At 36.4% G+C, this 27,205-nt stretch overlaps 1 protein-coding gene across 1 annotated transcript in view; it reads right to left on the minus strand.

Annotated features, from left to right (window-relative positions):
• Positions 1-27,205, minus strand: part of SIDT1 (SID1 transmembrane family member 1) — a 172,123-nt gene that overhangs the window by 102,568 nt on the left and 42,350 nt on the right. The window lies entirely within an intron of this gene.

Genomic DNA, 27,205 nt, shown 5'->3' on the forward strand with positions numbered 1-27,205 from the left:
TTCCTTCCTTCCTTCCTTCCTTCCTTCCTTCCTTCCTTCCTTCCTTCCTTCCCTCTTTCCTTTCTTCTCTCTCTCTCTCTCTCTCTCTCTCTCTCTTTCTCTTTCAGGATGGCTATTCAGCATTTTGGTGAGTATCTCCTAGCAGGCTCTTGCTTATGAAAAATGGATGGGTGAGGGGGGAAAAAGAAGAGACATAATTCTAGTTCCTGTATGACAAACTTTGAATGATCAAAAGTTTGAATTTTGTTAAACTAGCCTTGGTTTCCAAATTCAGACAATCATTTTATTTTCCCCCCTTGTTTGGTGCTTAGAAATTGAGGTGACATGAGGCTTTAGGCAAAGTGTTTTTCACTGGCTGCCCCTCAAACCTGGGATTTGTCCTTCCTCATCATTGCCTCTTGGCTTGGCTAAAAACCCACTTTCTATAAGAAGCCTTTCTAGATCTCCTGTAATATTAGTGCCCTTCCCTTTGTTGATTATCTCAATTTATTCTGTATGTCTCTTTTGTAATGTGGTTCTGTCTCCCATGAGTTCCTGAGCTTTTTGACTTTTTTGTCTTCCTTTTGTATTTCCAGTGCTTAGCATAGTGCTTAGTACATAGCTGGTGCTTAATAAAGGCTTACTGACAAAATGACTGACTGACTAGACTAGTGGGAAACATGTTGGATCTGGACTCTAGAAAACTGCTTCTTCATCCTAGCTCTGACACTTAAAAAGACAGGCAAGTCACTTTACTTTCAAATACCTCAATTTCTTCCTCTGTAATATGAGGATAATAATACTTATGCTACCTCACAGAGCTGTTGTGGGGAATGGGCTTTCTATGTTCTAAAGAGCTTTATGAATGTAAACTGGTGAATATTTTCCCATTTAGCAAGTCTTTTCAGTTAAAATGACTGAACCATAGTAATACTTATCAAAATATTACTTTAAAATACATTAAATATATAATTACATAAGTATATTAATACAGGTATCCCTTCTACATAGTGACTTTCTCCATCATGGTTTCGATAAAAGGATAAGATAAGGTCAGCATAAGAAATAAAATGGGAATTTTGGAAGAGTTTTGTGGAAGCCAGCAGATGAAACAGAAAAAAGTTTAGAAACTCAGACATACATAAAATATATGTATAGTATTATATAAGATTAACACATTATCTTTTAATACTGTAAATATACATGGTTTCTTTTAAAAGTTAAAATAAATAAATACTAGCTTTAGCAATAAGAGAAGAAAAAAATGGAAGGAGTTAAAGTAGGCAATGAAGAAACTAAACTGTCACTCTTTTAAGATTATATGATGGTATACTTTGAGAATCTTAGCAAATCAACTAAAAAAACTTGAAATGATTAATAACTTTAGCAAAGTTGCTGGATACAAAATAAACCCACATAAACCATTAATATTTATATATATTTCCAATGAAGCTCTGCAGCAAAAGTTAGAAAGAGAAACTCCATTTAAAATCACTCTAGACAATGTAAAATACTTGAGAATCTATTTGTCAAGACAAACACAGGAATTATATGAACATACTATAAAGTCAGATCTAAATAACTGGAAAAACATTATTTGCTCATGGGTAGGCTGAGATAATATAATAAAAATTATAATCCTACCTAAATTAATTATTCAGTGCCATACCAACCAAACTACCAAAAACTACTTTTATAAAACTAGAAAAAAATAATAACAGATTTATTTGGAAGAACAAAAGGTCAAGATTATCAAGGTAACTAATGAAAAAAAAATTGAAGGATGGTAGCCTAATGGTACCAGATCTTAAACTGTACTACAAAGCAGTAATCATCAAAACAATCTGTTACTGGCTAAGAAACAGAAGGGTAGATCAATGGAATAGATTAAGGGTAAATGACCTCAGCAATCTAGTGTTCAATAAACCCAAAGATCCCAGCATTTGGAATGAGAACACATTATTTGACAAAAACTGCCACGAAAATTGGAAAACAATATGACAAAAATTAGGTATAGATCAATATCTGGCACCCTATACCAAGATAAGGTAAAAAATGGGTATATTACTCAGATGTAAAGGGTGATATTATAAATAAATTAGGGGAACATAGAATAGCTTACCTATCAAATCTATGGAGAAGGAAAAAATTTATGACCAAACAAGAGATAGAGACCATCACAAGACATAAAATGAATATTTTTGATTATATTAAATTTAAAGGTTTTCATACAAACAAAATCAATGCAACCAAGATTAGAAGGGAAACAACAAACTCGGAAAAAAATTTATGACAAATTTCTCTAATAAAGGTCTCATTTCTCAAATATATAAAAGTAAAGTCAAATTTATAAGAGTCCAAGACATTCCCCAATTGATAAATGGCAAAGGATATTAATAAGCAGTTTTTAGATGAAGAAATTGAAGCTACAGACAATCATATGAAAAAATGTTCTAAATCCCTCTTGGTTAGAGAAATGTAAATTAAAACCACATTGAGGTACCACTTCACACTTATTAGGCTGGCCGATATGTCAGTAAAAGAAAATAATAAATGTTGGAGGGGACGTGGCAAAAATGGGACACTAATGCACTGCTGGTAGAGCTGTGACCTGATCCAACCATTCTGGAGGGCAATTTGGAATTATATCTAAAGGGTTATAAAACAATGAATCATACCACTACTAGGTCTGTATCCCAAAGAGATTTTTACTTTTTTTTTTTTTAGAAAAATTTTCCATGATTCCATGATTCATGTTCTTACTTTCCCCTTCAAGCCTCAACCTCCCCCCCCACTCACCCATAGCCGACACGCATTTCCACTGGTTTTAACATGTGTCATCAATCAATCAAGACCTATTTCCATATTTTTGATAGTTGCATTGGTGTGGTTCTTTTGAGTCTACATCCCCAATCATGTCCACATCAACCCATGTGTTTAAGCAGTTGTTTTTCTTCTGTATTTCCACTTCTGTAGTTCTTCCTCTGAATGTAGGTAGCATCTTTTCCATAAATCCCTCAGAATTGTCCTGGGTCATTGCATTGCTGCTAGTACAGACGTCCATTACATTCGATTTTACCACAGTGTATCAGTCTCTGTGTACAATGTTCTTCTGACTCTGCTCCTTTCGCTCTGCATCAATTCCTGGAGGTCTTTCCAGTTTATTATTCCTTTGAGCATAATAGTATTCCATCACCCGCATATACCACAATTTGTTCAGCCATTCCCCAATTGAAGGGCATCCCCTCATTTTCCAATTTTTTTGCCACCACAAAAAGCACAGCTATAAATATTTTTTGTACAAGTCTTTTTATCTATGATCCCAAAGAGATTAAAAAAAATGGAAAGGATCTACTCGTACAAAAATATTTATAGCTGCTCTTTTATTGGTGGCAAAGATTGAAAACTAAAGGGATGCTCATCAGTTGGAGAATGATTGTACAAAGTATGGCATATGATGATGATGATGGAATACTATTATGCTGTAAAGAATGATGAACAGAATCATTTCAGAAAGAGCAGGAAAGATCTTCATAGTCTGATGCAAAGTGAAATAAGCAGAACCAGGAAAACTTTGTACACAGTAATAGCAATATTATAGAATGATCAAATGTGATAGACTTTGCTACTAATAGCAATACAATGATTCAGGACAATTCTGAGGGACTCATGACAAACAATGCTATCCACTGCAGATGAAAGCATACAAATTTTCACTTGTTTATTTGGGTACATGTTTTGGGGTTTTGTTTTTTAAAGACTGTTCACTTACAAAAATGAATAATATGGAAATATGTTTTTCATGATAATACATGTATAACCCAGATTGAATTGCTTGCCAGGAGTAGGTGGGGGAAAGGGAAGAGAGACAGAACCAATCTGGATGATATAATTTCGGAAAACTTATGGGGCAATTTGTTATAACATGTAATTGGTGCAAAAAAATTGAAAAAATAAAATAAGTAAAATGTTAAAATTTGCAAAAAGAATGCAAAATAAATACATATATGCATACAAGGTATTGTAAATACCCAATAAAAGAAAAAGAAAAAAAATCCAGACTTCTCTGGTACAAAGGAAGGGTTAAAAATGTTTACACAGATTTTCCAGATCATGGGGATGCTGAGCCCCTAACCCTAGTGATGTGGAAGGGCTACTGTTTATTAATATGAATTTAAAATATTTTAAGCTTCAGATACATTTATCTCTACAAAAATTTGAGGAAGTTGAAAAACTGGACATTGTTCCTTGAGAGCAAACATTACAGTCAAATTCAACAGAAATCAGGGCTGAGCCTGTGGACTAAATCCACAGATGTTTATCAATCACCTGCTACATACCAGATACCATGCTAAGTACTGAGGATATAATAAAGAATGAAACAATCCTGACTCACAAGGAACTTACACTCTAATGGAGGAGACTACAAGGATAAATGAAAATATATACAGCATAAATATAAAGTCAATAAGTACAAATATAATTATAAATATAATAATAAAAGTAATTAAATATAAGGTAGCTTGTAAAGCAGAGCACTAGCATTTGGGGGAATCAAGAAAATCTTCCTGCAAAGGAGGTGCTTGAGCTATATCTTAAAGGAAGAGGAGGTTTCTATGAGGTAGAGGTAAAGAGAGAATGAATGCATTCCAGGTAAGTGGAATGGCCAATGCAAAGGCATGAAGTTTGATGATGTGAACACATAGAGAAACCCAGACTGATTGGATTACATTGTAGAAGAGGGAAAGTGATGTCCAATGAGCCTGGAAAGATTAGTAGAAGCCAGGTTATATAAAGCTTTGGAAGCTAAACAGAGGAGATTATGTTTTAGCCTAGAGGCATTAGGGAGCCATCACAGTTAACTGATTTAATTTGTGCTTAAGGAAAATTACTTAGGCAATATGAAGATTGGACTGAAGTGAACAAAGACGTGAGGCAAAGAGATCAGTTAGGAGGTTTTTGTAATGAATCAGGCAAGAAGCGATGAAGGGCTAAACTAAGATGACAGCAGGGTGAGGAAGGTAGAAATATCATTATTTGGTAACTGATTAGATATGTATGGTGAGGGACCATGAAGAATCCATGATAATGATGAAATAAAAGTTTGGGGCTGATGGGAAGTATTCCATCAGAAGACATTTTATGAAAATCCAAACCTTGCAAGAAGTGAATATTTGGATGTTTTTGCTTCATTTCTATCATTATCCACCAACTTACTCTATAACCTTCCCCTCATTGATTTTCTCCCTTGAAATAAAAATGTATAGCCAAACAAAATGAATGGACACTTTTGCCATAATTGAGCACAAAGGCTTGTAATTTATTTATTTATTTTTTTTAACCCTTAACTTCTGTGTATTGGCTCCTTGGTGGAAGAGTGGTAAGGGTGGGCAATGGAGGTCAAGTGACTTGCCCAGGGTCACACAGCTGGGAAGTGTCTGAGGCCAGATTTGAACCTAGAACCTCCCGTCTCTAGACCTGACTCTCAATCCACTGAGTTACCCAGCTGCCCCCCAGGCTTGTAATTTAGACAAGCTTTTTGTTGTTCTTTCTATACTGAAATGTTTGAATTTACTGGTGATGTTTAATTTCATAATAAAAATATTAAGATTTAAAGAAATAATTAAGGATATGATTAAATCTTCATTTCTATGCCATTGTCCTGCCTTCTGGTTAATGTGGTTTCCACCATTAAAGATGGCCTTCATAAAACTAATCTATAATCTCCCTCACCTTTGTTTTCTGAGATCATTATTATTTCTGTAAATTTCTATTTTGAATACCACTGTGCATTTTGCTTACTCAAAATCACCCTGCAGTTTCAACTGAAATGATGACAAGAACTTTAAAAATGTGCAAGCTCAATTAATCTCATAAAAAAAGCTAACAGTTTTTCCTCCTTTCTCACTAAAAATGTCATTCCTGAGAACTCAAGCAAAATTTCATACTGTGATCCTGCTACTTGCTTCAAATATGATTCTGATTTGGACATTTTCTAGCACTTTAAGCTCCCACCCCCCCAAAAAAGAGATTTATTAGAGAGAATAGACATAATCTTTGGTAATTCCTTTTTTAAATATATTTTTTATTTTTAAAATTTTTATTTTGAATATTTTCCCATAGTTACATGTTTCAGGTTCTTTCCCTCTTCCCCAAGTCCCCATAACCCCTCTTAGCTGATGCACAATTCCACTGGGTTTTACATGTATCATTGATTAAAACCTAATTCCATATTATTGATAGTTGAGCTATAGTTATTGTTTAGTGTCTACATCCCCAATAATATCCCCAACAGCCCATGTGTTCAAGCAGTTGTTTTTCTTCTGTGTTTTTCATCTTTGGTAATTCCATTGAAAAATATGCATTAGTGGCTCAAAGGGGTGCCTCCTAGCCAATTTCATTTTATCTGTCCCTCTAAAAAGTATAAAATATATCTGTTATTACCTTATTAAGAGGACAATTGATAACTCATGAGTCATTTCTAATGACTGGTGTTTAAATTTTTTTTTAGAGTTTTCTATTTTTATCAAGAACTTAAAAAAATTAGAGAGCACAATATACAAAGAAAAATAAGACTGTAAGCTAATACATAGTTATTTCTCCATTAAGTACAGCCTGAGTTTTTGTTTTAGGTCTATCTTCCCTTCTGACCTTCCTTTGCTCTTCTGCTTATTTTTAAAGTTTTAAGTGATTTTATTTTTATATCCTCATGGTTTTCCCCAGGATCACTTCTGAGAGTTGTCTTATATAACAGAAACTATTTTTGTTAATTAGAAAAGGAAAAAAATAGGAAAAAATCAGCACTTCTGATCAATATTGAAGGGGCGGGGTGGATGTGATCTCTCTACTCTTTTCTTTCAAGTCATACTTGATCTTTTTAATATTGTTATATTCACTTTTGATTTTGATTTTATTTTTGTAAATATTTGCCTTTTCTTCTCACTTCCATTGCTGTAGTTTCTGTTTAATGATTAATTGACACTTTTTCCTTTTTCCCTACTACATTAGAATGTAAGTTCCTTGTGGACAGGGGCTGTTATTGTCTTTGCATCCCCAGACTTTAGCACAGTGCCTGTTACATAATAAGAAGTTAATAAATGCTTTGTTGTCTTATGGATTTTTTTTCCTGCTTGATTTTTTTCCTCTACAATATATAGACCAGCAGGTAGTTGGACTAGGCTGTGCATTCTGAGATAGAAGTCTGTGTATCCAGAGACCATGCCTTAAGGACTTTAATTCAGTCACAGTTGGAATTCTCATACTGGGGCTCTGCAGCCTTATTTTTAAGTCAGTGACTGCAAATTTTCATTGCCCACGGCATCTAGCTAGCCCCAGGCCACCAGGTCATGTTTCCAGGTATCTTTCCTAGTTATATTCTTGTTAGCCACCTTGTTCATTCCTGTATGTCCTACTTCGCCCCTTTTTGGTCTAGGAATTGTAATCAAATCAGCACTCCTGTTGCTTTTGGAAAGGGCATGCTAATCAACTCCTTTGGAGCTTCAATCGCCAGCCCTTCCCAGACCAAACTTCCCAGATCAAAAAATCTTTTCTTGGCCACCAATCCCCTAATAAGTGTTGCCATTCCCTGTCCTTATCAGAAAGTACACTTCTGAACTGGAATGCTATAGAGCAGTGGTTCCCAAACTTTTTTGGCCTACTGCCCCCTTTCCAGAAAAAATATTACTTAGCACCCCTGGAAATTAATTTTTTAAAAATTTTAATAGCAATTAATAGGAAAGATAAATGCACCTGTGGCCATCACCACCCACCTTGATCGCTGCAGCACCCACCAGGGGGCGGTGGTGCCCACTTTGGGAATCACTGCTATATACTATTGCGCTGTAAGAAGTGATGAGCAAGCTAATCTTAAAAAAACAAAAACAAAAACAAAAAAACTTGGAAAGAACTACATGGGATAACAAACGATGAAATAAGCAGTATGTAGCAAGAGAACATTATATATCACTATAGAACTAATAGGAAAGAATTATGAATGTTATCTCCAGAAAGGGACCTAAAAGGTGAAAACATGAAAGACTTAATTTGTATGAACAAGTCAGTCTCCTTGATGATACCTTTTGTGATTCAGAGAGCATGGGGAAGGGTTGGGACCCTTGTGGATGGGATTTATTATAGGAAGAAAAATCAGCTAAAGAGAGAAGAGATTTGTGATTTCATTTATGTACAATCTTTTTCCTTGTATATGGAAATGCTTGTTTTATTTGATCTTGTAAAATTTGGAATAAAACATTTGTAAAATAAAAAAAAACAAATAAAAAAATAATCTTCTTGAGGGAAGGACCATCTCTCTTTAATATAATGTGTACAGAAAAGTGCTTGGTAAATAGGAGCACACAGTATTTTTCATTCATGCGTTCTGAAATTTTCCTTCTCTCAGGGACTGGTAATAGCGATTGTGTGGCAGGTGGTTCACAAGAGTCCCACCCAAAGGCTTTGCTCACCCAAAGCCTTTGGAGTAACTTTCCCAGCCCAAGACATCCAAGGAGCCAGAGTGGCAATAGAGTTACCAACAGAGCCCACAGAAGCCGACTTGTGTTTTTCTAGGTGGTTTGAAATGATCATTCTTGGACAATGGTCCTAAATACCAACCCCTTATGTGGAAGGGAGAAAGGACTTAAAAGTTTTGTCAGAAGGGGTACCTTCCAGCAACATTGCTAAGGCTAATGTCTAGCTCTGTGGAAGGCTTTCTGGCAAAGTTCCTGGGCTTGCAATCTTGCCCAGATTCTGAGATGGCTGGTGGTGTAGTGGATTGAGCTCTGGACCCAGAGTCAAGAAGACTTAAGTTCAAACATGACCTCAGATACTTGCCAACCAGGTGACCTTAGGCAAGTAATTTAGCCTTGCCTCAGTTTCATCACCTGTGAAATGAGAATAATAATAGCACCTATCTTTCAAAGTTGCCATTTTGCCTTTGTTTCAGTTTCCTCAACTGTGAAACTGGAATGATACTAGTACCTAATTCCCAAAGTTGTCACTAGAATCAAGTAAGATAATGTTTATAAAGCACCTAGCATAATGCCTGGTCCATAGTAGATGCTATATGAATATAAACTATCATTGCTTTTATCTTAATTGGAGGATCTCATCAAATACTAGTTTTCTTGGGCACCCTTGTTACAATTCCATTCTTTATATAATGAGCACTCATATCAACAGAGGATTTATATAGTTTAAAATGATCTTGTCTTTTATTTTGTAAAGCTGTGTCGCATGCTGTCTGATATATAAAGAAAGAGAATACACTTAGATTCTGAAGCTGAAGATGTTTAGAGATGAACTCCAAGTATTATTGCTTTCATAACTCCATTGTTTTACCTCATTTGCACTCACACTGTGGATCATGGCTAAGCTAAGAGGAAATGCATCAAAATTCTTGGGTAAGAGTCTTTTCTACCCCTCCTTAAGTGACATGAATTGCAACATATATATATATTTTTTTCTCTCATTGTCACTGATTATAGGTTCTATATATATGTCTTGAAATTTTAGCACATTTTTATAATTGCATGTGTAATTTTTGAATTTGAAGCACATGTTATCTAAATTGAAAGAGTTTACCTATTAGTAGGTTTAGTATATCCATTTGTTCTAACTGTAACTGTAACTACCCAAAAGCCTTAGGCTATTGAAACTGCCATTGGTATTTTGCTATTATGGGACTTAGTACATATGTCTGATTCAACGAAATGTCTGATTCAACGAAATGGGATCAACAAAGGAGTACAGATTTCATCAATATAGTGCCAAAGAAGCACATACCTGCATGACGCCAAATGAGCACACAGGTCAAAAAAAGAGAAACCGATCCTACTAGGATTGCTAAGACTTCTATGTCAATAAAAAGGACTTGAACCTAGTGTGAGAATCGAGATTGCAACGCTTAATATACGTTAAGACGTAGGACTCTTTGAACCACACTCCTCGTGAAAATTTGTCAAGTACCTAACAATTGGCTATTCTGGCTCCATATTATATCCCTGAGAAGAAATGACGAAAGAAGAAAAGAAGAAACGATATAATATCAGACCAATAAATATAAATCTAGTCCTTTTTCCTAACCTTCTTAGTATGGTGGTTGACTGTGGTACTGGCTGCTAAGTGGGTAAGTGCATGATATCAGACATGGATTCCTTTAATTGGAATATTATTCAAAGACCTAGTGTGATTTTCTATTTTTTTTTCTTATCTAGATTTTTTCCACATGACATTTTAAGATTGGATGTTTAAAATTTTTCATCCACTACTTATTTGTTTTTTGTGCTAAATTTTCTGATGAATTTGATTGGCAGTGATTCATATGCTTCCTGCCTCAGTCATATATCCCCCTGTGATTTAAATGTTTCTTTCTATCCTCCTCAGGGTGGGATGTGTTTTTATTTTATATGGAGAATTTAGGTTGTTTTAGAAAAGAAGTTTACTGCCTCCTGGAATCGAAATGGAGATGCCCATAGGGACCACATGGAGAAAGAATGATCCAGGAGCCTAAGAGAGAAACCGGATGTGAAAAATTTTGAACTCTGGGGGGGTTTTAAATTCATTTGTCTGGTTTTAAATTAATTTGTGTGTTTTAAAATTCATTTGTTTTGTTAAATTCACCTGTTTTGTTTAAATGAATTTGTTTTATGTATGTATCTATTTTGTTGTGAAAAAAGGGAACTGCTCCCTGAATATTTTTGTAAAAGAAGCACCATTTGATTTCTTTATATTGTAAAAATTGTTACCTTTATCCCCTCATATTGATGTATTTACCCTTTATTTATTGTAATTGTAAATTTATTTATGTTTGTTATGATCCATTGGGGAGATTGGTCTCCCAAAGGATCACAGGGGGGAATGTGTCATTTGAAATTATTGTAAGCCCTGGGAGACTACAACTCCCAGGACTCTCTCTGCTACAACTTCCCCTGACACCTCCCACTTCCTTTGTGGGAGGTGTCAGAGAAAGTATAAAAGGGAAAGTTTGGCATCTTTTCTCTCTCCATCCTGAGCTCTGCTCTCTCTACCCAGGAGGGTCTGCTCTCTGACCCTGGAGGCAGGCTAGCTCTCTCCATCCTGGAAGCAGTGCTCTCTACCCTGAGACCCTGATCTCTTTCTTGGCACCTTTTCCCCTTTTTTTCTACCTCCTAGTTTTCCCTAGACCTTTCTCTTTCTAATTAAAATAAAACCTAGCTATTCAAACCCTAAAGTTGCTCTCTGATCATTCACCTGCTGGGGCTGGGACTGCTATGTTCCTTTCCTTTCCTCTACCTTCCTCTCTCCTTTCTCCCATCCATCCTACCATAATACCTTCCTCCCTTCACTTTTTCACCACACAGTCTCTATGATGGATATTGTTGGGTTATTGATCAATAATCTGTTTCTAAACATAAACTAATTGTTCTTAATTTAATTTGGATAAGAGAAATGACAGTCATAATTGGCCCAATTATTATTTTAGATAACCTTTGATAAAGTTTTCCAAGCTATTTCCCAATTCCCTCAACTTTTGCAGAAATGGAATCAGATTACATGGAACATCTATGACTTGTTAACCTTGTTGGTTAGAGCATCTTTTTAGGGAGGCCAAAATTATGTGCTTAATCCTCGTGAAACTAAATTGCTCTTCTGAGTCATTTTGCAGTCAAAAGTCATTGTTTTATAGGCTAGAGTCAATTTAAAAAGCATAAATGTTTTAGTGCTAATTCATCACAACTACTGGAAAAGCAACTTAGAGAAAATGATAGGTTAGTAATGTCATTTAAGTAGATGAGAACAGGGAATTATTAGACCTTAAGAAAGATGACAAAGTGAGAGGTAACAAGGGTACATCTTCCTTATAAAATTAGCATTAGAAATACCCAAAATAAACAAAACTACCAGAAATCATTATAAGAAAATTGGCAAATCTTAAAAATAATGAGAAAACAGAAAAATCCAATCTACTGAAAACTTATGGAGTAAAAGAGGAAGAAAGAAAAAGTAGCCTAAAAATGCTGAAATAGCATTCACATTTATATCAGAAACAATTTGAGAAATTCCTAAAGACACAATAAAATGGATAATGGGAGCACCCAAAGAATTAAAGAATGAAACAAAATCAATATCGAGTAATCTCTGGGGAGAGGATGAAAGCCAAAAGTTTGGAAACAAGTTAAAAAAAAAACCCAAACATCAGGTGAACCTTTTAAAAGCATCACTGGCATATTTAGGGATGGGAGGAGTGACAGAAACAGAAAAACTCAGAAAATGATATAACTAAAAAAATGTGAGAAAATAATGTAGAGGAAAATGACAGATTAAGATTTGAGAATTAGTAGGTTTTCAGAAAATTTCAAAGAACGTAATCACTATATTTTAGAAAATTACATAAGAAAACCTCCCAGAAATACTAAAAAGAAATATGTTACAAAAAGAGAGAATTTATAGAACCCCCTTTAAAAGACAAACTCTCTGAAAAGGTTATTTACAGCTGAGGCCTCCAATTTGTTTCTTATTCCCTTCAGTTCTCTGCTCTGGCTACTGATCTCCTCATTTAACTGAAACTGCTCTCCCAAATGACCAATTATCTATTAATTACCAAATCTAATGGCCATTTCTTAATCCTCGCCCTTTTTGACCTTTCTCTGCAGCCTTTGATGCTGTTGATCACCTTCTTAATATTCTCATCTTTCTAGTTTTTTTCAGATAGTGATCTCTCCCGATCTACCTCCTGCCTGTCTGACAATTGCTTCTCAGCCTTCTTTCTTGGAATTTTATCTAGGTCATGCCTGTTAACAGTGAGTACCCCCCAAGTCTGGGGATCCTCCTCTTTTTTCACCAGCAGTGCAGGGGATAGAATCCTGGACCTGGAGTCAGAAAGACCCGAGTTTAAATCTAGCCTCAGACACTTAGGAGCTATGTGACACTGGGCAAATTACTTAGCCTCTGTTTGCTTCAGTTTTCCAGAGTGCAAGAGGGGGATAAGAAAAGTTCCTCGCTCCCAGGCTGGTTATGAGTATTGAGATCATATTTATAAAACACTTAGCACGGTGTCTCGCATATAGTCAGTGCTCTATAAATGCTATTATCGTTATTTTTATTGCAGTTTTGGTAATCTCATCAACTCTCATAGAGTTAACTTTTATCTCTATATAGATAATGCCCAAATTCATCTGTCCAGCTCTTCTGACCTCCAGCCTTACATCTCCAACTGCTTATGGACATTTCGAATTGGTTGTCTCTTAGATATCTGAAACAAAACACATCCCAAACGACTCATTATTGCTTCCTTAAAACCCTACCTTCTTCCTACTTTCCTTTTACTGGGGGAGGACACCTCTATCCTTCTCCTTAGTTGGTCTTGGAACCTAAATATCATCTTTTATGTCATTTCTACCTTAGTAACATCTCTTATAAACACCTTCTTCCCTTCCCTAACACTGCCACCATCCAATCTCCTAGCTGGTCCCCCTGCCTTGAGTGTCTCCCCACTCCAGTTTATCCTACATGCAGCTGTCAACTTGAGCTTCCTTTCATTCTTTGAGTGTGCCCATTATCCATTTTATTGGGTCTAGAAATATGAGAATATTAAAGAGAAGAAGGTGATCAACAGCGTCAAAGGCTGCATGCAGAGAGATCAGAAAAAGGATGAGGATCAAGAAATGGCCATTAGATAACTGGTCTTTTGGGAGAGAGCAGTTTCAGCTAGATGCTGAGGTCAGACACCAGCAGAGAGTTAGGAAAGGAGTGAGAGAAAAGGAAGTGGAGGCATGAATTCTAAATAGCCTTTTCAAAGTCTGATCTTGTCAACTCCTATTCAGTTAACTCCAGTGGCTCCAGCCTATTGCCTCCAGGATCCAGAAGAAAATATTTTGGCTTTTAATGGCTTTTAACACCTTCCATAACCTGCCCCTTCCCACCCTGACACTTCGTATACCTTAGACACCAACCCTTCCATGTACTCTGACCAGAACACTGGCCTTCTTGCTGTTCCTCATGCTGGACACTCCATCCCTTGACTCAGGGCATTTTCACTTGCTGCCTGTCCCCCAGGCCTGGAATTCTCTCTGCCCTACTCTCTGACTTTTTTTTCCCCCTTGGCTTCCTTTGAGTCCTAGTTAAAGACCCACCTCTTACAAGCAGCTTTTCCTGATTTCTCCTTAATGCTGTTTGCCTTCTCTCTTTTGATCATCTCTCATTTATCCTCTCTCTCTGTGTGTATAACTTGTTTTTACAAGTCGTTATTTGCATTCTGCTTCCCCAATTGAACCATGAGTTCCTTGGCAGGAAGGAGTTGTTACCTCTCTTTGTAGCCTCACTAGGTAACACAAAACTTAGCAAGGCTTAGATGCTCAATAAATGCTTGTTGACTGACTCCTAGAAAGGAAGAGCCAAGAATTCAACTCACCCAGGGAATTATTGAAAACCTTCAAAATTATAATGATAAAAAATCTTTTAAGCTGTTAGAAGGTGTCAGTTTAAAAAAGCAGCTTAAATGTCATAAGATTTTTCTACAAGTGAATCTGGAATATAATAATGATAATATAGCAAATATTTGGGGCATTAGCCTACTAAGGCACCCACGAACCAATTAAAAATAACTACAACAGGACCTTGTTTTATGTGAACTCAACATATGTGAATCCAGGTATATACAAATGGTGATCAAAAAAATAAAGGCAGAAAAATATGCAAAATAAAAAAAAATTTAATTATGTGCTAAATCCACACCATTTTTCCAAGTCACCAAAGTCTTGAAGCAGTTTGTCCAATCATGCTCTGAGAAGTGTTAGTGGGAGTCATTACTTTGTTTTGCACCAGATACTAGTTCTTCCCTCATCTTTGTCAAGAGTTCTTTCTTGTAACAAGCTGTCTGAGTCATAACAGTGCTTTTCTTTGTTTCATTAATGCTATTTAGTTATCAACAATGGCCTCAAAATACAAGAGTAGTGATGTTGGTAGTTCTGACAAGTCTAACAAAAATCATAAAGTACCTAGGTATGTTTGTATAAGAAATGCTTATTTAATAATTGGGTTTGCCATTATGCACAATTTTCAACTTACGTGAGGGGTTTTGGAATGTATTGGTTTAGTAAAATGAGATGTTAGCTTATATGACAACTTTGACATAGTTGAGGCAATATGGGAAAAAATGAATATGCTAATATTTCCTGAATTAACATACTGATTTCATGTTCTTTCAATAAAAGGAATGATTGGAGATGCTTTATAGAATTAACTAAAACAATAAAAATAATGCATGGAAAAACAGACAAAAATATCACAAAAAACTATTAAAACCAAAGAAAGAAGACTTGTACCAGCATACTTCAAGTTATACTATAAAAGCAGTGATTATAAAACTTCTCTAATAGTATTATATTGAAAAAACAAAAATTTGTCAATGGCAAAGAATAGCATCAAAGGAGTACAGTATAATACCAACGGATAAAACCAACTTTGAGAATAAGAATTGTTGTCCAACAAAAACTGTTGGGATTAGACCCATGCCATGTGTGATAGGCTATGAGTAATTCCAAATGCATTAAGGATTCAGGTTTTTTAAAATGAGCTATTAAAGACTTTTCTACTTGCAGCAATGCAATGACCCTGAACTATCCAGAGGAACTTAGGAGAAAGAACACTATCCACATCCAGAGAAAGAACTGTGGTAGCAGAAATGCATTAGAAAAATATGTGATCGATCAGGTAGTGTGATAGGGATGTGATTAGGGTTTTGATGTTAAAAGATCACTCCACTGCAAATATGAATAACATGGAAATAGGTTTTGAACAATGTTACATGTATAACCCAATGGAACTACTTGTCAGATTGGGGAGGGGAGAGGGGAAGAGCATAGGGAGGGGGATCATGAATCATGTAACTATGGAAAAGTATTCTAAATTTTTAAAAATGAGCTATTAAAACTGGAAGAAAAAATAATGATATATTTACTTTAATTGCAAAGAGGAAAACCATTATTATCTATTGAACAAACTAACAGATTTTTGGTGAACAAATTCACAAGGTTGGCTATTGTTATGAAGGTTAAGGTTCTGTTATTATGTATGCATAAAAATAAAGGAATTTTTCCCAGCAAAAAGTAATATATTTAAAATAAAAAGAAAAATATATTGGCATATATTACATATACATATATTTAATATATACATATATCTGATAAAACATCTCTGCTTTATGAAATTTGCAAATTCATAAGAATAAAACACAATCAATAGTGGATAAATGCTAGGACATTATGAATAGATAATTCTCAAGGGATGAGACACAAATGATTAGTAATAATTCAATTATTTTGATAATCATTGAAAGCCAAATTAAAGAAACATTGAGATACCACCTTCCACAATGAGAGAGAACATGAAACTAGCCTAAGAGTCAGGAAAGAGCTGGGTTTGAATTCTGATTCTTGATATTTATGAGTTATGCTGCTTCACTGGGTCTTAGTTCTTCCATTTGTAAAATGTGGATAATAGCATTGGTGGTACCTGTCTTACAAGGTTGTTATGAGGAAGGTGCTATACCAAAAAATGTAGGCTAGTATTACCCTTACTTAGTTGGCAAAGGTAACTAAAAATAAGATTCAAAGTTGATAGGGCTGTGAAGAAATAGTTCACTCAGTGAAGCTGTGAAGTGGTATACTCCTTTTTTTTTTTTTTTTTAAACCCTTAACTTCTGTGTATTGACTTATGGGTGGAAGAGTGGTAAGGGTGGGCAATGGGGGCTAAGTGACTTGCCCAGGGTCACACAGCTGGGAAGTGTCTGAGACCAGATTTGAACCTAGGACCTCCCGTCTCTAGGCCTGGCTCTCAATCCACTGAGCTACCCAGCTGCCCAGTGGTATAGTCTTTTTGAAATCTTTAACTGGCCTTCATTGTTGGTGTTGGTATTTGTTGTTGTTGTGTTATGTAGCACAGTTTATGTGGAAACTCTAGCTGATGGAGAGAATGCTGAAAAGAAACAGTGGGCCTTTATGAGGGTCAAAGCTTTATTTAGTTTGATGCAGACTTCAAGAAGGAAAAGACTTTGAAGGCTGCAGAACTGTAGGGGAAGCGGGCTTCTCAACATTTCCCTGATTTCCAGCTTGTTTCCCTAGAGACTTTGGAGAGAGAACTTCTTTTTGGGGGGGTGGAGGTGAGTGATTAAGCCTGCTCTCTTGACTGAAGTGATCTTACCTTGATTCCATCTAAAAAACTCATTTACTCTGGTATATTAGCTGTTCTATTTTAATCTATATAATTTCTACAATTTCTATTTGCCATTTTGCTTCAATAAATAGGTTTATTTACTATTCACTATTTGTAATGATCTTCTATGAAACCAGCATCTGATAGGAAGGAGTGAAGAAGGTAGGATAAGTTTAGGGTTGCCCTCCCCTCGTAAGAGTGACCAGGGAAGTGGAATTCCTTTTGAATCCCCGAAATTATGCCCATAGACCAACAATATTTAGGGGGGGCAAAGATATAATTCTATTTGTTAAGTCTCACAAAGTTTTTAGACTTTAGCTTAGCTGTTGATAATCTAAATGTGAGATCCTTGTCCAATAACCAATGGGTGAACATACTACTGGAGAAAATAAGTTGTATCAATGTCATTATTTTCTCTTTCAACAAAGGCAGAAGTTGGAAGGAAGTTGTGACAAATGTGAAGCATCACAATAGGTAGTTTGTGTGCTCCATTGTTTTTCTCAAGCGAAAACTAGGACAGTCCCTGAGAAAGTAGATTGGACCTCCAGGGATGGACCTATGAACAAGAGAAGTATAGGGTGTTCAGGTATGCATGACTTGAATATTGTATTAAAGGGCACATCTACATTGATGAGATTGTAGACTTATATGATATCTCCTCCTAATTTTGTTTATTTGGCTGCTTTGTTAGCAGTTAATATATTTATATTATAATTTTTAAAAGAAAAAACCTTAATACATGAAAAATAGGACATTTCTTTAGAAATGCATTCATTACATTCTAACAACTTAGTTTTATCTTTGGCTGTCCTTAAACTCAGACACCTGGATTCTAAAGGGTAGCAAATGTCTCTACTGGCATAAAACAGGCTAAAACTTGCTAGGATAGTTGACTTAATTTAAATAAATCACCAGCAAAGACTTCTTTAGGGGTGGAGTGTAGTCTCCAAATAACTCTACTTGAGCTTGAGTTATGATTAAAATTGCTTTGAAAACTCGAACTATATTATGAGGACATTTCCTATTTTTAACACAAATTCCAAAAACCACAAACCTGCTGCATTGCTGTGATATAGCTAACACTGTATATGAAGGGGGAGGGTAGAGGGGGAAAGCCATAAACGGCACTCACAATTCTACAAATAATCGATGGTTGCCAAGAGCCTAAAGGAAGAATTTGACTTGTGTTGCCAACTTTAATATAAATGCCAGGGATACTCAAGTCCTAAAAATGAATTAAATGCCTTAATGCAGGGAATGCAAACTCCAGTGTAGGTTTAGTAAACTCTGTCCTAAATCAAAATGTTATTGTGTAATTTTTACAGATACATCTTTTTAAATCACAACAGATGTACCCCTGCCTCCACCAGAAATGAATCATAATGTTCCAGCAGGAGAAAAAAAAAACCCAAGTGATTATTTTTTACTCTTTGCACTGCTTCAGGGTGGAAGCCAAATGCTGTCATAAATTGTCCTCCTACCTTAGCCTTCTCCCAGTAGCAGACTTAAGCATTTAATTCTGGGATTTTTATCTTCAAGGTGAAGGAGGCAAAGGTGTGTCCCTGCAACTAGCTACTCTGGGAGTTCTGTTCATTAAGTTAATTTATTAAAGGTTCTGTTCTAGATGCTGGGCGGGCTTTATGGAAGATCTAAACTCTTGGATTTAAAAATACTATGAAAAACATACTGGAATAGGCCAGGGTTTTCTCTGTTCCCGCCTCTGCCATGTAGAGTTAGGCTAATTTTTTTTTTGTTTTGTTTTGTTTTCCCCACAAAAAGCCAAGAAAGTGTTCCCAAGATTTGACTGGCCCAGGGGTCTAAAGCTCAAACCTCGTAGCTATTGACACAACCTCCTGGTGGTCTTCACAGTCTTCATCAGTCATAAGGATATAACTTTCTGATTATTTAAGAGCACAAAAAGGTTCACCCTTTTGGAGGAGAAGGGGTCCTTCAGGCTTAGTGGATATCCTAAGACCCAAATAGTCACCACATCCTGTTCTAGTGACTTTGCCTTCATGTGGAAACTGTCCCCCTCACTTCCATATGGAGCCACATCCAGTCACTTAGAGGCATCATCATCTTTGCTGTGGCTGCCATGTTAATGGTGCTGGTCCTACTCATTGTCACTGCCTAATATTAGAAGGTCGGCTATGAATTGCAAAGACCTCTTAATGAAATTTAGTACAGATTACTGTTGTTTTTAGTCATTTTTCAGTCATGTCTAACTCTTCACTTGGGGTTTTCTTGGCAAAGATAGTGGGATGGTTTGCTATTTCCTTCTCCAGTTCATTTTATAGATGAGGAAACTCAGGCAAACGATATTAAGTGACTTGCCTAGGATCCGACAGCCAGTACATGTCTGAGACCAGATTTGAACTGTGAGAGAGGAGTCCTCCTGACTTCAGAGCAGTCCTCTATCCACTCAGCTATCTAGTATGGATTACCTGGAATCTTAATGAATAATTGGTGACTGTTTTAGAGATGTCATTCTCTGTCCTGTAGTCCACATAGCTGCTGTTACATCTGATGCCACTCATGCTAACTGTTACCATTTAAAATCAGTAGACTCACAGTGAATTACAAAGATATCCACGACACAGAACAGACTTTGAGATGTGGTACCTATTTGTTCCAAAGCAAGGAAGTAAAGCTTAGGGTTTCTGGTCTTCATTCGTATCCATACTTGGTCACTCTTTATAAAGACTATTATATTTTTGTTTCGTTTTTCTGTATTTTTTTCATTTTTCTCTTTAAAAAAAACTATTATATTGTCTATGCTAGGTTCCTTACATTCCTGAGATTAGTTTGTAAGGACCCTAAAGTCATTTATAGGCTGGAAGGCTCTCTAGAAGACTTGTAGGGTCTTGTCACCTAAAAGTGGGATGTGATAGGCCAGAGTTTCCTTGTTCTGACCTCTGTCTAGTTCTTTTTCTAAATGCCAAAGAGGCTATCACTAAGACTCCATTGACTCTGGGGTCTAAGGCCCAAGCTCCTAGATGCTGATTCAGTTTCTTGTGGCCTCAGGCCATACAGACAAAGCTTCCTGTTCACCTGAGGGTAAAAAAAGGCCCATCCACATAGAATTAAGGCCTTTCACAATTGCTGGATGTCAGCCCAACCAAGTCACCACACTCTGTCTAGTTGTCTAGATATATTTCCATATGGAAGCAAGGCTCCCCCAGTGACTCTATTCTTTACCTCCTATCTTTCTGAACAGAATGCCATATCCTTGTTAAGAATCCTTTCTATACTATAGCTATGCAAACCTTCCTTCGTTAACTATTGAGTACTCTATGAGTGTTTCATTTTGTTCCAATATCAGATCCAAACTACCAGGAAACTACTCTGAATCAGACTCAGTCCACTATAAAGAATAAAAAGAAAAGGGAGGAAAAAAAATAAAATGGTAAAATCTTAACCTTTACATTTAACTTATCAAGATGTAGAGTAGTTCTGAATATTTCTTTAGAAAAGGAAGAAAAATAGTAAGAAAAGCCTGTTGTTTGCTCCAAGAATCCAGTCTACATTCCAACTGGCAGGTGATGGAAGGTAGTGAACTATGGATGCTTATAATAAACATTTGGCTATCCCATATGAATGTCCTAACCATCACTTCCCTTTTTTTTGTATTGACGTAGACCATGGAGAGTACTTGATATCTTAGTTAAAGACATCAAGGTACTAGAAGATACAACCTATTAAACTACAGTAGATAGTACTTAAATTAATTTGGAGGAGTGGAGAGAGGACATAGGACATTGTACCACCCTAGTGTAGACATTTTTCAGGCAAACTACAGGCAGGAAAATTCCTTTGCTCCCACTATGAACCCTTACCTTACTCTGAGTCAAAAGTTTGACTCAGTTACTAGTAGAGGGGGAATTGAGGTGGTACAATGAAGCCTCCTAGGAATGGGCTGGAGAGATCCTGCAGGCACTTACAGGAAAAAACTGTTTGACCTGGAAGGGAGCTGCATTGCCAGGGAGCCTCTCCCCTTTGCCTTGTGCTCACAATCCACCCTGAGTGCCCATTCTCATCCCAATTTTGGTAGGACTGGACATAGGAAGCCTCTTCCATTGTTCTCCATGGCTGACTATGCTTATTTCCACAATTCTAGGCCCCCTTCTCCTCCTATTCCTCCTCCTAGCCCCTGCATGATTAACTGGCTGGTTGGTTTTGTGAAGGATGGCTTTAATGCTGTCCAACTTATGGTCCTGAGGCTACAATATCAAACAATTTCCCCCTTGGAATACGGTGAAACCGATCCTTGGGAATGATTTCCCATGGGTCCAAGAGAAGAAGTGGGGAATGTAGAAACCCCAAAGTTATGACACAGAAATTAAGCAACCACAAGCAAACACAAGCTAGGGGCTCCCAGATCAGGATGGCTCCGAGAAACCTAAAGTTACTAACAGGTCAGGATGTCTTAGAGAAATCCATGGTCACTAACAATAGGGTGTTATTAGGTTCCCAAATGTAGCATAAAGACCCTACATGCTTGGGGAGACAGCCAAAAACCACTAACTACAAAGGCTACTTCAAGAACTACAGGGCGCCCCTGAGTCTGCTGATAGCCACCACCTTTCCCGCCACCCCCTGAGTTTCCCGCCACCCCCTGAGTTTCCCGCCAGCCCAAACATATATAATCTTTATTCTATGCCCCCCCTCCCCCAAACTCCTTTGCTGAGCTCCCCTAGCGCGCACCAGAAATAAAGACTTCCCTTTGCTTGGATTGCATTGTCTCCGTGTGCTCCTTGGGTGGCAATCCATTTGGACCCTAACACCTCTAATTCCCTTAGTAAAACCTGCTTTCAGAAATAGATTAAGAAGAAAAGAATTGGAAGTAGAATAAATAATTTAGAAAGGAAAGTGGTAAATCTCATCCATGAAAAGAAATAATTAAAACTGGAATAAATTCAAGAGAATTCAATGATTCTCAGATAGCAAGAAATATAAAAACAAAATTTATGATGAAAAAAATAGAAGATAGATGACACCAAAAACAATTTACCTATTAAATAGGTCAAGGAAAGATCATTTAAGAATCAATGGACTCAGTATGAAAATATGTTTTGTGTGACTTCACATTTATAATCTATATCAAGTTGCTTATCTTCTCAAAGTAGAGGGACCATGGATAGAGGAAAAAAGGGAATTTGGAACTCAAAAAAATTTTAAAGGTTGTTTAAAAACTTTTTTGCATATAATTGAGAAAAATAAAACAATATTTTTAAAAGTCATTTCTCAGTCTTTGTGACTCCACTGGAGTTTTTTTGGCAAAGACACTAGAGTGGTTTGCTGTTTCCTTCTCCAGTTCACTTTACAGGTGAGGAAACTGAGGCAAACAGGGCTAAGTGACTTGCCCAAGGATACATAGATAGTATGATTTGAAATCAGATTCCTGTTTTTTTTCTTTTTTAAAAAATTTCTTTTAAATTATTGCTTTAGGATCAGGAAGTTTCCTTTGCTAGCATTTATTCCATCCTTTGCATCCTTTCTCTTAGTCACACCTCCCTAAGCTGCTTGTTTCCTTGTTGAATTTTATATTTTTCTATACTAAATTTTGTCTTTGTGTGTGTGTTGTATATGTGTTTTCAACCCTTCTTTGGTTTAGATAAGAATAATATTCATCTGATGCTCACCCCTATCCTCCATGTCCTTCCTCTATGTCTGTACTCTTCTCATATACCCTAATTGTTAGAAATAACAAATTAAACTCCCTTCCCCCTACTTTATATCTTACTGTATTCTTTTACTTTCCTTTCTCTTTCTCAAAACCTTTAGGACAGAATCAGTCAGCCCTCAGGGTCATCTGTTTTTCTTATTTAACTCCCTCAAATCCCTTTGAAGACATTAAAATTTGAAAAGACACTTGTTTCTTCCCCCATTATATTAGTACTGCCTCATCAAATAGCCTCTTCTAGGTGTTCAAATAAATTTATTCTTCTAGGTTTCTTGTGCTTCTAGGTCCTTGTGTTTGCATTTCAAAGTTCCTATTCATATTGGTCTTTTCATCAGAAAATCCTTATAAACTTCTGTTCCATTAAAGACACATTTTTTTCCAAGCAGGATTTTACTCAGCTTTTCAGGGCAGATTCTTGGTTGTAATCCTATATCCTCTACCTTTAGTAATATTGTATTCCAAGATCACTTCTTATTTATAGAAGAGGTTGCTACATCTTATGAGATTTTTTTTGAACTGCTACTTTCTGGATGATTGCAGTATTTTACCTTTGAAGTGGAAACTGATAAAGTTTTGAAGAGTGGAAGTGAATTGAGAGATCTCCCATTGGATACCTTCAATTTTGTCAAGGAGGTACCCTGCTCTAGGTGTGGGGGCAGGTTGAGGACTTGAGCTGTGTATGCGTGGAGGATGATTGAGGGGAAAAGAAAAGGCTTGTAATAGTTGCTATGGGGTCATTAACAGTGCAGCAGAAAAATGTGCTGAAAAGCAGCATGGTCCAGCTGATGTTAGGTTTATTTATCTATCATAAATTTGTTATATTACCACAACTATTCATGATTTCACCCAGTATTGTTTAGCAGACTGGGAACAGGATGGCTGAAATCAGACAAGGCTCAACTTGTCAGAAGATTCAGGTCAGGATGTCAAGGAATTCTCAGGAAGTGGCAGGTAAAATATTAAAGTGCTTGACTAGAGGTTGAAGCCAGGACAGGGAGGAAATAGCTTGAGAGAAGAGGGTTCTCTCCAAAGGCTCACAAATGGGGGCGGGGAAGCAAGTTTAGTGTGAGAGAGTAGGGTTTAAGGATAGATCAAAAATAAGAAGGGGCCTAAGAGGATATCATGTCCCACTAATTTATTTTACAAGTGAGGAAACAGAGGCCCAAGAAGGGCTGTGATTAGACAGTGGAACTATGAAATTTAAGCTCTTTGGAGCTAGAGAAGGTCCAAGAGATGGTGACCATGATAGTGAGACTAGAGCAGCATGGAGGAGGAGGTCTCTAGAGTTGAGGGTAAGGAATTGTGTGACCAGGATGGAAGAGGAGTTCATTAGCATAAATCCTAAACTCTGGGGGATTATGGCAAGAGATGAGGTTGGAAATGGAATAAGGCCATTATCCAGGTGCTAAAGTCACTGAGAAAAAGTTGAGAAGGTGGTCTGGAGGTTGATATATGATAGCAACAAAGATGGAAAGATGTTAGAAACAGATTGTAAGGACTTCAGAAGTAGAAAGATTACTGAAGGTATTGAGAGATTAATGGTCTGGAAATGGTGATATGGAACTACACGCCTTGCCTTGTGATTTGGTGGGAGTAAAAAAAAAGAGGGGCCCCCAATAAAGAACTTTCGTTCATTATCCTGTTATCTATTTTTGCTTTGAGTCTTAAATAATACCTATTTATTTTTATTTTTTGTTATTTTTTTATTTTGAATATTTTCCCATAGTTACATGTTTCATGTTCTTTCCCTCTCCCCCAAACCCTCCACTCCCCCGTAGCTGACACACAATTCCACTGGGTTTTACATTTTCATTGATTAAGACCTATTTCCATATTTTTGATAGTTGGACTATAGTTATCGTTTAGTGTCTACATCCACAATAATATCCCCATCAGCTCATGTGTTCAAGCAGTTGTTTTTCTTCTGTGTTTCTCCTCCCACAGCTCTTCCTCTGAATGTGGCTAGTTTTCTTTCTCATAAGTCCCTCAGCCTTGCTCTGGAACCTTACATTGCTGCTAGTAGAGAAGTCTGTTATGTTCAATTGTACCACAGTGTATCAGACTCTGTGTACCAAGTTCTCCTGGATCTGTTCCTTTCACTCTGCATCAATTCCTAGAGGTCATTCCAGTTCACATTCAGTTCATTATTCCTTTGAGCACAATAGAATCCCATCACCAGCAGATACCACAATTTTTTCAGCCATCAACCAAAATTAAAAGGGAATCAACAAATTGGGAAAAAATCTTTATAACAAAAAACTCTGACGAAGGTCTACTTACTCAAATATATAAGGAGCTAAATCAATTGTATAAAAAATCAAGCCATTCCCTAATTGATAAATGGGCAAGGGACACGAATAGGCAATTTTCAGATAAAGAAATCAAAACTATCAATAAGCACATGAGAAAGTGTTCTAAATCTCTTATAATTAGAGAAATGCAAATCAAAACAACTCTGAGGTACCACCTCACACCTAGCAGATTAGCTAACATGACAGCAAAGGAAAGTGGTGAATGTTGGAGGGGATGTGCCAAAATTGGGACACTAATGCATTGCTGGTAGAGTTGTGAATTGATCCAACCATTCTGGAGGGCAATTTGGAACTATACCCAAAGGGCTTTAAAAAACTATCTGCCTTTTGATCCAGCCATAGCACTGCTTGGTTTATACCCCAAAGAGATAATAAGGAAAAAGACTTGTACAAAAATATTTATAGCTGTGCTCTTTGTGGTGATGAAAAAATGAGGAAATGTCCTTAAATGTCCTTTTGTGGTGATAAAAAAAAATTGGAAAATGAGGAAATGTCCTTAAATAATACCTATTAAATGTTATTTAAAAACTTTTGGTTATCATTATGAACATCAATTATTACACTATATATTGATATATCCTCAGAGGCTACTAAATAAATTGAGCTAGTTATATCTACACTAAATAGCTCTAGATAACTAGATTTTGAGTTTTTTTCAATACTTTTATGTTGGGTTTGTTTTTGTTGTTGTTTAGTTGTTTCTTTTCTTCTGTTAGTGAGAAAATGGAGATGGGAGAGACCTCAGTAGAGGTCATTTTGACCAACCCTTTCACTTCACAGATGAATAAACTAAGGTCCATGAAGATTAAATGACTTTCTCAAGATCATGTAGATAAAAAACAAGCTATTATTTACTTACCTATTTAGTACCTACTATGTGTAAGATTCTCTTTTAGATGCTACGAGAGAAATAGATAGAGTTATCAAAATACTATTTAAAAAAGAAATTCACAGACTCCTGTTCTAACAGCATTCCCTCCAACTAATGTGGCCTGGGAAAATAAAACAAAAAACAGCTAAGCTTGTTAGAATGAATACCTAAAATAAGAGTAAATAGTAATTGAGTGAGGTGAGGAACTCAGAAACTTTCCTGAGTTAAAAAAGGAACTTCAGTGTAAAGATGTTGCACACTGTCTTGGCTGTGTTTTACTGATTTCCTTGTTCTTTGTTTTCTTCCTATTTTATATCATGATACTGCTGAATAAAGATTCATTAAAGGTTCCTGTCAAAGGTTTGAATATCTTGTTCAGAATTTGTTTTGCCATTCCATAAGCTGATAGTCAGCAGGGAGAATTCAATTAACTTTGGAGCACTAAGGCAAGCCACATGAATGTTAAAAAAAAAAAAAAGTAGCCACAGTCTTTGTGTATAATGACTGGTCCCCAGCACCTTGTAAAAAGCCAGTTTCTAAGGAATGGAAATACTCTTTCCTGTTGCTTTTCCCTGTTGTCATGACAACAAGAGCTACTTTATTAGGTATCCTTTTCCTCCCTCTGTTTACTACAAATAAAGATTTATGGGGAGGGAGAGGAAGAAAGAGACAGAGAGAAAGAAAATATTATTTAAGGACTTTCATTTACTCAGCTATCATGGGGGACCCTAAAGCTCGGAGGCTCCCTTTTTAATTTTTAAAAACTTGGCAGAATGAAAAGAGAAGGGAAAAATCCCAAGTGGCCTGAAGTGTTTGTTTCTTGATTATGTAAGCAGAAGGAAGAAAATGAGTTTGATTTTAAATCTAGTTTATTTTTGTTAAAATAATGAAGTAGCACAGCCTGGAGGTTTTAATACTAGATGCTAGACAGAACTCAGCTTCCATTACTAAGCAACACCATTGCCTTGCTTCATGACCTTAATTAAATTACATTCATGATCTGCAAAACAGGTATGATAATTGTTAACAGTCCATTTTCACTAAAGCATACAACGTATGACTCTAAATCTCCTGGGAGGAGGGAGGGAGGAAGGGAGGGAGGAAAAGAGAGAGAGAGAAAGAGAGAGAGAGAGAGAGAGAGAGAGAGAGAGAGAGAGAGAGAGAGAGAGAGAG

The sequence above is a fragment of the Gracilinanus agilis genome, chromosome 3 (assembly GCF_016433145.1).
Source record: "Gracilinanus agilis isolate LMUSP501 chromosome 3, AgileGrace, whole genome shotgun sequence".
Classification (NCBI taxonomy): Eukaryota; Metazoa; Chordata; class Mammalia; order Didelphimorphia; family Didelphidae; genus Gracilinanus; species Gracilinanus agilis.